General features: G+C 41.5%; 1 pseudogene; it reads right to left on the reverse strand.

The window, feature by feature from the left end:
- Positions 1 to 1,688: 1,688 nt before the first annotated feature.
- The window catches only part of LOC134404299 (sucrase-isomaltase, intestinal-like), a 42,104-nt pseudogene continuing 26,135 nt past the window's right edge, over positions 1,689 to 17,657 (reverse strand).

The following is a 17,657-nucleotide window of genomic DNA, read 5'->3' on the forward strand; positions in this document are numbered from 1 at the left end:
ATATATTAATATTGGAGAGCTTCTTAAGTCATAGGGAGCTGGTGTGCGTCACAGATGAGTACTTCTTTATATAAAATAGGAGTCACTTTGTCTCCTATAGAATATGGACAGTAAAACCCTCTGGGAATAATGAGAGCTTCAGCTATATAGAAATGAAATAAATAAATAAAGGAACGCTCAGTAGGATTCTCACATACACATGGAAGACCAAATAAGCAAGGTCTACTCCCTTGTTTTCAATGGAAGCATGAAGGGAATATGCAACAAAACATTCCTCAGTGCTGAAAAATGAAGCATCCTCTGTCTATGTAAACGCTCTATATGCACTTTGGAACCCCAGCTCAGGGGTCCGTAGAATGGGGTGTTTGTTTTTCCTACCCAGTCCCTGGTTACCAGTTTGTTGTAATGGAAAGTTATGCTGGCACACGTAATAAGCCTTCTCTAAAAGGAGAAGAGTCATAGCTCTATAGTAGAACATAAGGTCTCAAGTTCAATTGCTAGTATCTCCAGGTAAAGCTGGGAAGATTCCGGTCTGAAATCCTGGAGAGCCACTGCCAGACAGTGTAAATAATACAGCTTTAAATGAACCAATGTTCTGATGTAGTATAAAGCAGCTTCCTACATTCCTAAAATAACATACTTATATATTTACACTAAGCTGGATCCAGACTTTGTTAGTTGCCCTCATTTCCAATTGAAATCAATGGGACTTAAGTTAAATCATAACTAACTTGTCCCATTGACTTGAAAGAGAATTAAATTTATTTATTTATTTAAAATATTTATATACTGCCTTACATTAAGAAATTTCAGGGTGGGATACAAAATTAGTTAAAACAACAATTACATAAAAGTAGGAATCCACAATAAAAACAGAAAGTCCCACTAAATTAGGCATTAAGATCAAAATAATTGAGTTTTTAGCAAGCGCCAAAACACCATAAAGATTGGTGCCCCAGAATTTGACTAGGGCAATGTTGAAAGGAAACATTCAACTAACTTAGACTGGATCCAACCCACTGACTTTTGTGCCTTCTTTGTTGATCTTTAGAAAACTGTAATATCAATTTGCCTGATGTTTTATTAGCAGGAGTCACCCACAAAATTCTGTCTTTGAGCTTTATCACACCAGCGTTTTACTGTGCAATCACTGCGAATTGCGTGCAAAGGACTCTGAAGTTTTCCAGTTTATAATCTGATTTGACTGTGAAGTACTTCCATGCATCCTGCTTTAATTGTGCTATAAAGCCAAAAGACCTGACCTATTTTGCTACTACTTTTGGAGCGAATCATTTGTTGTTTTCCGAGCAGCCACTGGGGACGCAGGAGCAGGATATGATACTCTTAAGCTTCAAATTAAACAAATGCTTACATCTGTGTAAATTTTAAAGATAATGACATCAAAATTGGCACAGTAATAGATATTAAGAAGAGCTTTAAGCGTACCAAATTTGAATCGGATTGGGTCATCCTTTGATTTTTTATGATTTTTTTTACATTTCCCCCATTAAACCCTTTTCCTGGTATGCAAAGGATTTTAGGAGCACTGCCACCCAGGGTGTGATTTAGCTAGCAACAACAACAATGACGACAGCTTTGCGCTGTAGGGGATAATTCGAGGGAAACAGGTACGTGGGATGAAGCCTTCAGTTTCCAGATCAGGATCTCCCTTTCATTACTCTAACCATTCACCCAGAAGTGTAATCCAACTCAGCAGCTTCCTGAGCTGCATTGGTGTTTACAACAATAGTTAGCAGACTTGACACCCAGCCTGCCATGTGTGTGCCCACATGATTCTGAAAAGAGTTGGTGGTGCCACTAAAGTTGTAAACGGAAATTGAGCTGGAGACCAAGAGATAAAGGAAAAAGAAACCAACAGGTACCCATCCCGTTCTGTTTTCCAAAGTAACTGGAACTCTGTGAGGTCACACTGAGCCGAGGGTACATGTGCTTGAGGGCTTCCTTCAGGCATCTTTCCCTATTTAGCTGTATGGCAAAACAAGCTTCAGAGAGAAACCCGACTGAAAAATATTCACAGACAGTTTTTGAGGGGAGGAGCTGCTGGTCGTAGTGAGGTCTTCTGTTGGAAAAGATAAGTCATTCACTTCTCCTTTTTTGCCAGACAGATAAGAAGCATATGTTTAGAATTTAAGTAAAAGGTGTTTATGAATTATTCCTTCAATGCAGATGTGAGAAGCATAAGTTAATAGTTTCAGAATTGTCCTAATATAAAAAGGAAAGATATCTGCATTTGATTATGTCGAGAGTTACTTCTTAAAAAATGCTTTCCAGTATCATGTTTTCACCATAGCATTGGTATGTTGGCATCTGTATGGTATTATATTCTCTGCCTGGAAGTAACAGAGGCACACCTAATATTGGGACTGAACATTTAATAGCACCAGGGCCAGCCCTACCATTAGGCAGAGGAAGGTAACCTCCTCAGGTGGCAAATGCTAGAGGCAGCATCAATGGTCATCCCCAAGTCATTCCTTCTGAGCCCCACAGCCATTCCTCTCTCTTGGATAATAGAGCTGTGTCTGAAACACAGCCTGTCATGCAGCACCTAAACTAGCCTGCTGCCCTCAGGTAGAGGATGCTATCTGGTTACCAGTATTGAAGATTCACCTGCTAGTTGCCATTACCTTCCCCAGGGATCGTATTTAGTCTGACCTCTCTACCATGACCTTCCCATCTTGGGTATCCCTTCACGGTTTAGCTCATGGCATCCTTGAAGTGCTCAAGCTCCAGCACCACGACAACCGTCGGGCCACTGTATTTCCAAAGGCATGAGCTTCAAAGAATAAAGTGTGTAAATATGGCAGGAGGGAGTATCTAATCTGCAATGTTGATCTTGCAATTGTGGCAAATTCAGTCCCAAAAACTGCAGGGTCTTGATCCTGTGAAAAATTATTGTTTTGGTTTGATGGTCAAGCTGTCACATTTATTTATGCATTCAAACTTATACTGTCCCCTTCCTGAAAGCTTAGGGAAGGTAATAATTTTGGGCATGTCATCCTATCAAAGACCTTTTTCCAATCAATTAACTGCCTGGCTTTTAACCAATTAAATCACAACCAACTTGAATAAAGATGCTTTTGTGAAGATCTTGAATGAAGGAAATCACTGCGGTCATATAACCGTTAGAGTGCTGGACTCAGGGTGCTTCCAGATGAGGCTTTTATCCTATAATCTCCCTGTCGCAAACAGCAAACTTTATGAGGTTCTAGATGATGTTATTCTCCATTTGTAATCCTCTGGTGTTTTCCGACAGATTCTTTCAAAAAAAAAATTCTTACCAGGAAAAGCAAAACAATGGAGGAAAAGATGAAATAGGTGCACAATGCCTTTGGAATGGTAGTGCCAGGATCCTTCCGTCTGCAAAATCTATACTCAAATCTCGGTTCAGCCATGACTGATTGGGGCCAATCACAGGCTTAGTGTTCAGAGAAAGCAAAGGCATCTGTATCATTTTAATTACATTTGTGAAGAAGGCAGTATTTTTTATCCTTTTCGTTTTATGTTTAAGCTGGTGACTAGTGTGGCAACTGACATTATTCTGTTCTCTCATCTCAATAAGCTGGATGGTTGGATTTGTTTTAGCCATAATTTTCATGTCACCCTAGTTTTTGTTAACACTGCTTATTAACACTGGCGGACTGACCAGATGTACATAGGTGCTAGTTTTGTTCACAATAGCAACAGTATTTAACAAGTTTTCATAACATCCTGCTGTGATTAGATACCACATTATCTTTGTATAAGGTAAATTCCTTTACCTTTATGAGCCAAAAATACTTATTTGGAGTATTAAAAGTGCTTGTTCCAGAAGGTTAGGGCTAGGCTAATAAAATTCAATGTTTTAAACTTTTATAAGATTTAAGTTGATTAATAATACTGATTAACCAAATGATCAAAGTGAACTTTTTTTAAAAAATGTAATGGCCAAGCCTACAAACATATTTGCACTAATCAGTCTTCCTTTTTTTTTCTAATATAGACTCAGACATGGTGGGAGGAGAAATATTATAAGATTGTGCCAGGTTCAGAAAAATCACACTTAAGCACTTCCAGTGATAAAATGAGGATCTTCCGTACCTATCTTATGGTCAAACTGCAGTATTTCTAAACACTGTTTGTCCTGCTTACCATCTGACCAAGTGCGTTATGGTTTCTGGACAATGGATAGAATGCACCAAGCTGTGTCCAACGTAAGCAGAGTTCAAAGGTGGTATCAAGGTAGAAGCCACAGATATCAGCCCCAACCTGTAAAGATAGAGACCTAAATTTATTTATTTATTTATTTAAAACATTTATATCCCACCCTATATCATTAAGATCTCAGAGCAGCATACAGATAAAAGCATACAGTATAAAACAATAAATATGCACAGTTAAAAACAAATTAAACAATGAACCAAGTTAAAACAATATATAATTTAAAAGCAGTTAAAACAGTTAAAACAATGTGCCAGTGAGTTTAACCATCAAAGGCTTTGTTAAAAAGTCATGATTTTACTTGGCGTCGAAATGAAATCAGTGTTGGCACCAATCGGGCGTCCAAGGGGAGGGCATTCCACAGTCGGGGTGCCACAGAAGAGAAAGCCTCTCCCTTGTCCCATCATACTGTATGTGTTGCATTGGTGGGATGCAGAGAAGGGCCCCTCCAACAGATCTAAGGTCTCAGGCAGGCATATATAAGGAGAGGCGCTAGCATGAGCAACCACTGCAAACTATTCAATTGGAAATATTGCCTGCTGCACTGTGACAGAGGGTGTATGTGAACTGATTTCTAGATATTGAGTAGCTTCAGACCATCAAATAGTATGATAATGCATATGAAAATAAACCACAGTGTCTTTATACTGGATTTCATGAGTTGGGGGTGTCTCTACAGCATTGCTTTGGCCACATGCTCCATAAAACCCAGCAGAATCACAGCTGTGGGGTGAGATTGTGAATCCCCACAGCTGGAGGCAGTGCAGGGTTTTCTTGCGACCATCTGGGTACTTCAGCCCCCCCCCCCCCCCGCCGGGCTTCTGGCAACCAATCAGCAGTTGCCCTCTGCCCTGGAATGCCCCCAGCTCAATGCCGAAGCAAGGTCACATGGCAGAAGGAACGTAGTGACCACGCTTCAAAGGAAAAAGCCAGGGTAAGTCCCTGACTTTCTAAATGCACAGTTTTTTTGGGGGGCGGGGAAGCCCTGCAGTGGCTGTAAGTTGGTGGCTGCATCATATAACCGATGCATAGCCACCACGCAGCCACTGCAGAGCAAATAAGAGGTATAAATGCTCAGCTTCTTAAAACTCACTGCTACTTTAGTTCGAGTATCTCTTACAGATGTAGGATGCATTCCTTCATTTCAATGGAAGCATTGATTTGCATGAGAACCCCTTCATGAATGCAAATGTGCTCTCCCCCCACCCAGCAATTTGAAATGAATGGGCTGGCAAGAGGTCTGGAATGCACATTCAATGCACATTATCATCATCATCATCATCATCATCATCATCATCATCATCATCATCAGGCTTTGTAAAATATACCACAAAAATTCAGGTAGGATGACTTAGAATTTATGTTTTAGTTATTTATTTAAAACATTTCTTGGCCGCTTTTCAGGGCAGAGGCCCCTACAAGGTGGCTTACAACAATAACATACATAAAAAGATTAAAACCAATAAAATATTAAAAGCAATTAAATATGATCCCTTGAGAGGGCTAAATGCAACTAAGTGTTTTGCTAGAGACATTCTTCAGTCTTGCTTGGTGCAAAGCATTGAGATTGCAATTTTTGGCTGGGTTTTTCCAGATTGGGGAGGGCTGGCATTTCAGGTACTGTGAGAAGAGCTTCCCTGGCAGATCTTAAAATAGGACATGGCTAACTTGTTTTTTTTAAAAGAGCAATCTGCATATGGAAAGTCAGAACTGCTAGCCTGTTCTGTTTCATACTTGGATTCATTTGTCAGAAAGACATCAAAGCTCTCTCTCTTCCCCTCCTGCTCTCTTCATCTCTATTCTAATCCCTCTTATGCGTCCTGAATTGATCTAGAGAATTTTCCAAATTCAAGTAGTCTCAGTGTCACGTATCAAGTACTAAACAACTTTGTTTCTGGGCAAAAAAATGTAATTATCTAACTCAGCACTCATTGGCATAAGAATAGATTTGTTTAAATTAGCAGAAGCTTCCGTGACTGACAAGTCCATCCTCTTGCACACAGCCTTCCTCAACTAGGTGTCCTCCAGATGTTTTGGACTTCAAATTCCATCACCCCCAGCCAGGGTGGTCAAAGATCAGGAATGTGAGGAGTTGTGCTGCCTATGCTTAGATGTGCTGCTGTAAACCGCCCAGAGAGCTTCGGCTATGGGGCGGTATATAAATGTAATAAATAAATAAATGTGCTGCCTAGAGGGCCAATGGAAAGCCTGTTTGGGATGGTGGCAAGCAATACCCTGTAGATTTAATTATTTTAATTGTCATTGTCATGGGAGGACAGGAAAAAAAAACTGCTTTACATTCCTCTTCTTTACTGGCCTGAAGGGGATTTCTTTGGGATGGTTAAAATGATCCCAGGCCATGTGGAAGTTGCACACTGACAGCTTACCATGTAAAAACACATCCACATGCTTTGCCTTTTGGTCTGCACATCATGCACACATGCAGTAGCTAAACTGATGACATTTTCTTATATTCCTGTGTAAGAGAAGATTTTAAGATTAGCAGAGGAGGTCGTGCTGGTCATTCTGAAATGAATGGAATGTCATCATGAAGTACCCAGAGGGCAGAGCCTTCTCTGTAGCAGCACCTACCATTTGGGAAACCCCTTGTGTAGTTCAGAAGACAGAAAACGTGGCATCATTCAAACGCCTCGTGAAGACATGCTTGTTCACCAAGGCCTTCTCTGGGCCTTAAATAAATTAACTAGGTCACTCCATTTTACTTCTCTTTTATAGTTGGGAGAGTTTTAATGCTTTGTTTTGATGTCGTATTCTAATGTTGTGAACCTCTAAGAGATTCTATTATATTCAGCGGTATATAAACGTAACAAATAAATAAATAAATTGTCAAATAAGGTTCCTCTCGTCCCTCCCACTTTTTTTGGTAGTCAAACGATTATGGCCATTTTGAAATTACATAATGTATGTGTACAAATGGTTGCTTTCGAAATTACTTACTTGTGGAATTCCAAAAAGATTGAACTGCAAAATTCCAACTATTGACAAGTGCATATCTTCCCAGAGAGCCTGGTTATCCCCTAGCCAATGTACTGAATATTTCCCATTCCCGACAAATGTAGCACAAATGGCCTCTTTCCAGTGGCTTCCTGAGCAGCCCTACAAGTAAAAAATGCATCCACATCAACAAAGCCCAGTGAAATACTTCAGTTACTTTAACTTGGAAATAAATAAATTTTAAAAAACAAAAAACAAAAAAAAATGGAACACAAGCCAAACCTAAATCAAACTTTGAAATATATGTAGTTATTTTTAATGTAACCCTTCTTTGACTTTGGATTTCCTGACTTGGTACAACATAGAGATTTCTCCATAAAGATTTTTTTTTACCAGATGAATGCTTCTTTTCTCTTTTGAACTGCAATGAATATATGGTTTCTATCATTTGCAGAAAGATCAAATAATTTAGGTATTACTGCCCACTGAACAAAAATAAAATTAAAATACTGGCTAGAGGGCCAACTCTTTATAAATTGAAATGTGTTCTCACCTATACTGTATTAATCGCCAACAAAGGGAACTTTGGGATTTAGAAAGTTGTAGACACCCATCTTCTATTGAATTTGTAGAAGGATTTGGCAGCTGCTTGCTTTCAGTGTTTTTAAACAGAGCATTGCTCATTTATTTTCATGATTAGATTCATTCTACTTCAATGCAGTCTCATAAAAAGAGTTCTTGCATTTACATAACATAACCTGAACTGGTTTTGGGTTTTTTTAATATTATGGGAGCATGGCTTTCATTCAGGAGACTATGTTATAATTACATTATCCATGAACACCTTATGAATGGATTAAGTTTCACAGCCTGAAATTGTTACTACCATCAGAAATGTTCCCTACTTCTCATCTCTTTCTATCCCATGTTCCCAACTATATAAACTCCAGCCAGCTCCATATACTCACAACAATAATAATAATAATAATAATAATAATAATAATAATAATAATACATTTATTTGTTACCCGCCTCTCCCTCTGGATCGAGGCGGGGTACAACACAAATAAAAACACCACAAAATACATAAAACTAATTCAAATGTTTAAAACCAGTGCATCATTAAAAGCAGCACACCATTAAAAAGGCATCTTAAAATTCAATTGGGTAGGCCTGCCAGAAAAGATCAGTCTTTATGGCTTTCTTAAATTCTGGAAGACTGTTAAGTTGATGAATTTCTCCCAGCAAGCCATTGCACAAACTGGGAGCGGCAGAAGAAAAGGTCCTCTGAGTAATAGTTGTCAGCCTTGTTTTTGTTGGCTGGAGTAAATTCTTCCCGGAGGACCTGAGTGTGCGGGGCGGATTGTACGGGAGAAGGCGATCTCGCAGGTAGCCTGGACCCAAACCATGTAGGGCTTTAAAGGTGATAACCAACACTTAATACTTCGCCCAGAAACTAATTGGCAGCCAGTGAAGGGATTTTAAGACTGGTGTGATGTGGTCACACCAGTCTTAGGTGTACCACCTAGGTGTACCTAGGTGTACCAGTGACCAACCTGGCTGCCATATTTTGAACTTATTGAAGTTTCTGGACTAGGCACAAAGATAGCCCTATGTAGAGCGCATTGCAGAAGTCGAGCCTCGAAGTTACCAGTGTAAAGGAAGCACGCCCCAGCAATAGCTGGCTTCTCGACTGGATTTAGCACGGATCCCCAGGACAGACACTCAAGGCTCACAATTTTGAGGTTTAAGACCTTTTTATTAGGAAACGGGTAGGATACATGGGATTAGCAGACTTAAAACTATAAAACATGCATATATAAGTAAGAACCCAGAAGGAGCAAGCCAGAGACTAAACTACAGTTCATACGTCACCCAACCTCGGTGTTCAGCCGACCCCCCTTGTTTCCCTCACAAGGTAGTCTTTATACTTTTCTTTCCTGCTCCTTCCCCCCTCCCCTTGGCTTTGATGCGTGGATCTTTCACACCTCTGTCTGAGATGTTAATTCACTCAAGGACAAGCAGACATGCCACAATCGGTCCCTGGCTCCGGCCGTCTCCCCCATGCAGCTGTGGCCGCTTATCTCCCTCCTATGAAACCATAAAATTTACACATTAAAAGACATGCCAGCCCCAAGTTCCAGTTAACCCTTACCTTACCCTTACAACCAGCACGTGCACAACCGTCTTTAGGTCTTCCAACTCTAGGAAGGGGCGCAGCTGGCGGGCGTATCAGCTGAAGCTGATAGTAGGCACTCCTGGCTGTCGCATCTATCTGGGCTGTCATTTGGAGTGACGGATCCAGAAGCACCCCCAAGCTGCGAACACAGTCTTTCAGGGGGATTGTAACCCCATCCAGAACTGGTTGACACACCTCCAAACCCAGATTATGACCTTTGACAGCAAGCACCTCCGTCTTGTCTGCATTCAGCTTCAGTTGTTTTTCCTCATCCAGCCTATTACTGCCTCTAAGCATTTATTTAGAGGAGACACACTATCCTTAGCTGACACTGTTGTTGAAGGCATAGAGAACTATATTTGGGCGTCATCAGCATACTGATAGCACCCCGCCCCATGCCTCCAGATGATCTCTTCCAGCGGTTTCATGTAAATATTAAATAGCATTGGGGAAAGGATGGCACCTTGTGGTACACCACACAGCAGCTCCTTCTTTGAGGAGCAGCTATCCCCAAGCATCACCATCTGGAACCTGCCTGAGAGGTAGGCCCAGAACCACAGAAGCACAGTGCCCCCGATTCCCAATCCCCTCAGGCGATCCAGAAAGATACCATGGTCAATGGTACTGAAAGCCGCTGAGAGGTCCAAAAGTACCAGCAGGGACACACTTCCCCTGTCAATACTCAGGCGTAGATCATCTGCTAAGGCGACCATAGCGGTCTCAACTCCATATCCTGCTTTGAAGCCAGTTTGAAATGGGTCTAGAAAATCTGCGTCATGATGTTTGCACCAGCTTGCTATATTTCTCAGGTATTAATTTTCTCTTTTCATTCCTGCAACAGCCTCAGAAAATGACTGGATCATGCTCCCACTTGCAGCCAAGACGTTCAACTAAGTGTATGTCAAATGGATCCAGGTGGAGTTTGGCACATTTTGAAATCATCACAGGAGTGCTCAGCAAACATTCCACGTGCAGCTCAGCCCACAGCTACTACCATGCCAGTGAAGAAATGCCAGCACTGGGTTTAATTAACAGTAAACATGGCTTGAGGATAGATAGGGAAGGAATCACACACCTGCTTCCCCAGATGTGAATCAGGGATTAAAGCTGAGTGTATGTTTTTCTAGAACTTTATATTTGGGTGGATGAAGTGTTTTCCCTGCCCACACTTTTTCACTGCTATGAATTTATCATCTCATTGACTCACTGATACTGGCAGCAGAATCCTCCTAAGTAGATGTGAGTGAACATGAGAACAGCCCTAGTGGATTAGGCTAAAGGTCCATCTAGTCCAGCCTTCTCAACCTGGTGCCCTCCAAATATTTTGGCCTACAACTCCCGACATTCTTGACCATTAGCTATGCTAACTGGGGCTGATGTATCAGGTTGGGCACAGCTGATCTAGTCTGACCTCATGTTCTTCAGGAGTCAACCAGATGCCTCTGGAAACCCAGAAGCAGGACAGGAATGCAATAGCCCTCTCCTTCTCTGCTCCTCAGGGGCCTACTGCTTCTGAAACTGGAGGATGCATAGAGCTATCATTAGTAGCCACTGATAGACCTACCCTATTCCATGCATTTGTCTAGACCAGCTATGGGGACCTTGTGGCCCTCTAGATGTTGTTTGACTTTTAATTCCCATCATCCCCAGCCAGATGGACCAGTGATGAGGGATGATGGGAGTTGTAATCCAACAATATCTGACAGGCCACAGTTTCCCCACCCCTGATCTAATAACCCTTTAAAACCATCTAAGCTGACATTTTGTGGTGCTTCCAAAAGTCGTATCATGGAAAGGATTTAGAGCTTCCACATAATGAACCTAGATTGTTATAAATCTCACACATGAGCATTTTACACTTCTCAAAACAGTGTCTTATTGTCAAGTGCCAGGTACTAATCAATCATTACTCATAATTAATAAATCAATACCCAGGGGGCTTTTCGGGGCTTTGTAATGAGGTATTATTTGCATTGTGGCTCCGCAATGGATTCTGTGTGGTTTGTGACAGTTGGAAGCATTAAATCAGTGCAACAGGGGAAGGTAACCAGGTGCAGCAGAAAGCAAGTCTTCCATGCCTTTAGTAGTTTACAGAAAATGGAACTTTTCATACCATGTACAAAAAACAGCCAGACCAGCAGCTGAATCTTTCTTGAAAACAGGGCAGCACCCTCCACTACATCAGAGAGCAGCACACTTGCTTAAGAGTACACTCATCTCTGCCCTCCAACATTTTGCTGATAATCAGAAGAACCCCTTCCCAATTGTGACAAACCCCTATAATTCTGATGTAGCTCAACAGTATTCCCTAGAGTGGCTTCTAAGTTGGCTCCTTGCTGAGAAAAATGAAAAGGCCAAATTTCACCTTTGTGTTCCCCAATACCAATCCAAAACTTAAGCTCTTTCGCCCAGAGGTTTGTCCAATTAAAAATGAGAGCAGCTCTTTCATCATCCAAGAGTAGTATAATTAAGAAGATGGGTCTAGCCACTAAGCAATTTTCTGATTTGCTGGCTAGACCACTAATATGGGAACTGAGGGCATTCTACTTTTCCGTAGGGGTTCTGGGCAGCCATCTGGGTACCGGAGCTGCCCCTGCTCTCTTCCTGGTGGAAGTTGACCAATTGCTGGTTGCCTTCCACCAGGCACCACCCCTGGATTGGCCCTGGAGTGACATCAGACAGTGAAAACGCCATATTAACGTTGCTCCGTTTGAAGAAGTCAGGAAAAATCCCCAACTTCTTCAAATCACAGCATCATGGGAAAGCCCCACAGTGACTGTAAAGCTGTGCTTACGTCGTCTAACCAATGCAGCACAGATCCACAGGTACCATGGGGCTTTCCCAACATATAGACAGCTCCTGGGATATGTCAGGAAGATCATCCTGACCAGTAGCAGCCGATCAGTGCTTCTTTTTGGGGAGGACCATTATAAAGAAAGGGTCTACCCAATAGGGAAAGTCACCCCCATCCCAAATCCATAATACCCTGCAAATCATCCAGACATATGCTAGTAGATGACAATCTAACCACGCCTGGGGTATGTACGTATACCCAAGTGTGAGTGCGCACACATCCTTATAGCAAATCCGTTTAATGAATTTGACTTCCTGCGTGGAGCATATGTTGCCAAGTTCTATCACACAGCTGGCTTCTTCTTTAAATGCATTTTTGAACACACCTATGCTTTGAGAATACTTTTTCTATCTTTCAGGCTTCTCTTTGTTTAGCCGAACAAAGCATTTGCATACAAGTATAACTGTTCTTTTGTATAGCATGTTTTGTGTAGAGCTGGAATGACATACACTTGAGAGAAGGTCAACATTGACCTTTACTTGCCAGTTTAGTTCTGTACAATAGGCACAGCAGGCATGATGGTTCTCTGTTTAAATCAGACTTTCTCCTGGGAAGTAAAATGTTTGGTTAAATCCCAAGGACAACGCAAAAATAGAGTTAGAATGATTCCTGGGTATCTTCTGCTTACAAAGCTCTTAATTAGCCATTATAAGTGGAAGTAGGAAGGGGAGTCTTGATTTGGTTTTGACTGCTCTTCATTACAATGAATGCTAGTGAATTTCCATTCTACAGGACAGTTTATTTGTTATGAGACTACTCACCTATACCATCCTTTAAATTGCCCCGGGGTATCTGCATGTTCAATAATAAGAACTGAGGAGTCATAGCATAAAGCAGCTCAGGAATCATTCTTTTGATAAGGCAACTTAACGATACTTTACTCAGCTTCAATTTCTATTGAAAACAACATAATGTTTCTTTTTTATTTCCCCCCCTTCAGGCTGTAAACGTCTCTTTTTCAGTTTTCAGAGCAACAGGTGCCTTTAGTTTGATGCAGCACTGAGCTAAGTATGGTTGCTTGGATGATGGCTAACCAGCAGCAACCTGGGATGATATCCCACCTCTGGGCTCATTGTATGAACTTGGCTGGGAAAGTCTGTCTGCCACTTAGTGCAAAGGAATATAATACCAATATTAAAAACAGAGATAATGCTGGACAAAAGAATGGAGACCAATATCTGGAAGTTTTTAAAAGCCACAGAACCACTCCTGAGTGTACATGCAAAATTACTTTTAATGACTTTTATTGCATTTTATTCCCCCAAGCTTTTTAACTTCTGCAGTATCTCCTGGAAAGATGCTGACTTTTAACAGAGAATTTATTTTTCTGTCTTTAAACTGTTGCTGCGTAGTTTCCAGACTGTGTTCCTGCCAAGTAACTGTGGGGATCCTTGGAAACTTATTAGCAGTTCCTTAATAGAAAGATCTGCAACTGGATAAGATTCCCGGAAAAATGGCTTGCTCGCCACGGCTGATTTTCTCTCACAATAGTTTCAGGCATGCATTGGTTGTGCTGTTTGGCTGCCAATTCAGCTGGTCAATGGGGATGAGGGAGGGATGGGAGTGTTATGTTCGCAGGCATTTGCATGTGTGCGCACATGTGTGTGTGAGACGGGAAGGCTGTCTTTCTGGCTCTTGCACACTCTCTATATGAGAGTAAGTGGTGGCAATTGTGGGTGTGTGCACAAGAGAGAATGGGGGAGGCCAAGCCTTCCCTGTCTCACATACACCACTGGCATGTGGCCCCCCATCTATCAACGTATGTGATCCTCAGGAGCAAAACGGGTGCCCACTTTTGCTTTAACTGGATCAGAAGGCCTGAAAAGTGCTTAATTTTGGCTGGTTTGTGCCCTACCTGTAAAAGTACTCAAGTCTGAGAAAATTGATTGCTTTAAATTTAATAATCAAGACTTAAGGAAATTTTAAATGCATGTGTATTTATCTCTGAGTCTTTTTTAAAATCTATATCTTGATCTATATAAAATTTGAGTACTGAATTTCTTGGCAAGATTTTGTATTTATGTAAAATGACATTTCCACCTCCAGTTTAGCCATGAAGCAATATTAACAACCTCCAAATTAGTCATGTTGCTCACTTCTTGTTTAAAGTTCTGGAGCTCACTGGTGTCATTTCCATTGTCCATGTAACACACCAAGCAAGAAGAGTAATGAATTCTAAGTGAGCAGTGATTCCCACATCCAAGCCATTCCAAGTTTTCAAGTCATCCTTGAACTATAACAAACCTAACTGCATGACAGTTCATTAAACAAAGACTTTCAGAGAACTTACCGGAAAGTCACTGCTGCTTCAGACCACCCAAAAAGGGAATGTGTATCATAATGCCTCCCCAGCTACGTTCTGAAATCTGAACATAATGTGCTATGAAACAGAGAAGAATCAGAAATTCCTGGGAAAGGGGTACAAAATATTAAGAATTACGCTCAAATAACAAGTCCATAAAAAACAAACTTCAAAGTTTGTTGGACAGGTAGTTGTTTAACTATGTTCATTCCCTTGTTGCTCTTGCTGCCTACCTGTAGAAAAATAAGGTCTACCTACCTGTAGAAAAATAGGATGTAGTAATTAATACAGGCGAATTAGTAGAAATGCTCTTGGAAATCAAGGTTCATACTTTAGAACAGTGCATCAGCATTATGCTGATAGAGCAAGACCCTGAACCCAGTGCCATGAAGACAGCTCCCTAGCCTCTAAAAAAAACTTTATTTCTCCAGCCCCATCTGCTCAGTGAGTCACCAATGCAACATCTAAACAGAGCAAAGTTCATGTTAACTTCACAGTGATCACCATGTAAGATTTAGGAGGAGAGTGGGTGATGTTGGGTACCTGGTTTATCGCGCAGGGAGGGGGGGTTACATTGGAATTAGAGCTGAAGTTCCAGAAATACATAATCCCAGAAAAGAACAAGAGAAAAATAGAATCTATTTTCCCCCTTTCAATACGTAATTTGGCAAATGCACTTCTGTAACTACTTTTCTTGAGCAAGCACACACTAATTGCACATTACTGTGTGTTTGAAATCCAGGACTATGAAATCAGGTTTCCTGCGGCATATGAATACACACTGAATAGTCCATTCTACTATCTTGCCAGAGCAGGAGTCCTCATTACGGGAAACATTCATAATGGGCGGCAAAGATTTGAAGGCAAATTATTTGCATGTAGAATAACTTCTTTCATCGTGTTTCCATATGACTTTGACTGACAGTTCACCTGCAGCTTGGAAGAAATAGTTTCTGCATTCACTTACAAAGCAAAGTGATACTTCTAGTGACACTTAATTACTTCCAGAATAAGAGATAGAGAATGCAAAATGAGAAATTACCAGGAACGATGTTGTGATTTTAAATACTGCATAATGACCTTCACTTCTGCTTTGATCATCTAGCGTATTTCTACAATCATGCCTGACTCTCTATCTCTTTTAATGGGCTTCATCAAAAATTGGTTTTAGGAACTAACATCTCATACTGTAGTGTCCTTTTAGTACCGGTTCCAGCACTGGCCTTCCCATGATGCAGGGTGAACCCCTGCCTCAGATGGTGAACTGGGAAAGGGCACTGGATCCCATGCAACCACCTTGTGGTGTCCCCATGTTGTCTCAAAATGAGGCAAAGGACAGAGAAGTGGGTGCTCCAAATGGGTGAACGGGCACTCGAGGTAAGGCATAGGAAGGCAACCCACAGCAAGAGAGCATCTGGTGCATCTCTCCAGAGACCCCACCCAGCCCAAATGCCTTGCTTTGAAGGGTCCTTTTTCCAGAGTGAAGCATTGGTGGGGAGATGCCCCCGGAGATCGCCTGTGCTGCCGTGGCACAGGCTTTCTCCAGGGCCACTTCCCCACCAATCCCTGCCTCTAAAAGCTATTGAGGTTTGTGTTCCTCCACCTGTAACACCTCTGGCAGCGGTTAGCTGCACCCCCACTCCCAGCAGTAGCAAACTGCACTAGTTTGCACTCCCCCACCACTGGCTGCTGCAGGGGTGTGCAACTCCCCTCGGCAGTAGCACATGGAGGCAGCTCATGCTTCCCTGCGGTGGCAGGAAGTCTTGCACTAATCCAGCCTAGTTCAAAATAAATCTCACCAAAGAATTCATGTGTTTCAAATGTATGCATGTAAAGTACTTACATCTATTTTAAGAGTGAAAACAACTTCCAAATACTAGTTACAAGGAATGAAGCACTAAGGGGGTCCACATTGACCCTTCCACATACAAAAGAATGATGTATTCTTTTCAAAGGAACTTACTTCTGTAATAGTGCTTTGTGCTGTGGTTCTAAAAGCACATGAACAAGCCATAACATGGTGTCCACTTAAAATGTCTGAAGGCCACTAAGAGTGTGTACATCCCCCGTTTCTTCCTTTCTGTCTCCAAACCCAGTGGCGGAGTTCTCATTCAATACTAGTTTATATATATATTCCCCCTAACATCAGCAAATGACCTTCCCTTCCCCTTATAATAGTTCCATTTCAGCCAGAGTCAAGCACTTTCAATCCCATTAATTGTTAAAGTAATTGAGGGACCCCAGACCGGTGGTAGAGCACATGCTTTGCATGTTCAATCCCTGGCATCCCCAGGTAGGGCTAGGAAAGAATCCTGCCTAAAACCCCAGAGAGCTGCTGCCAGCCAGTGTTGACAATACCAGGCTAGATGGACCAGTGGTCTGAGTCAGTATAAGGCAATATTCCTTACTCTCTCCGACTGAGCCAGTGGGAGCCACACAGAGGGCAAGTAACAGTGGAGCTTTAAAGTATTTATCTTGAATTGAATCATGCCATATAGCTAATCATGTTTGGAATTAGCTTTCATAATGACCATCTGGGAAGGAAGGTCGGCAGTTTTTTGTTCTACATGAACATCTCACCACAGTAAGCAGGTGACGTGCACGTCTTAAGTGAATTAAGTGTGTTTCTTTTCATAAAGTTATATTACTATAATGCTATATTTTCATAATGTTATATTACTGTAACATTCTCAGCCATGTCATTTGTTCACTTCCTTGAAAAAAGGGAAGAGATTACCGTTATGGAGCCTTTAGCTTACCATTATGAAGCCTTTGGATTTCCCTCTAATATTTCATTGCCAAAAGAACATAATAGATATTAACTCCTTGCTGCCAATTAGGCTGCCTAAAACAGCAGGAGTTTGTCAGAAGGATGTTGACCAGACTAATTGCTGGATTGTTGACAGGGCTTCTGGCTTCCAGGAATAGGATTCTAACTTTAGGCATTCTAAATCATTTCGTACAGAGGTAATATTATACAACCTACATAGAGCTACTGTACTCTCAAGTTACTAGGAGAAACACTTGTACTCTCTCAAAGAATTGCCAGTGTCATTTCTCTTTCCAAATGACACCAAATGTAAAATATTGTGAGCTTGTCGAAATCAATAAGCATTGTAATATTTGGATCCACAGACGGGTCTGGCATT

Source organism: Elgaria multicarinata, chromosome 9 (assembly GCF_023053635.1).
Source record: "Elgaria multicarinata webbii isolate HBS135686 ecotype San Diego chromosome 9, rElgMul1.1.pri, whole genome shotgun sequence".
NCBI lineage: Eukaryota > Metazoa > Chordata > Lepidosauria > Squamata > Anguidae > Elgaria > Elgaria multicarinata.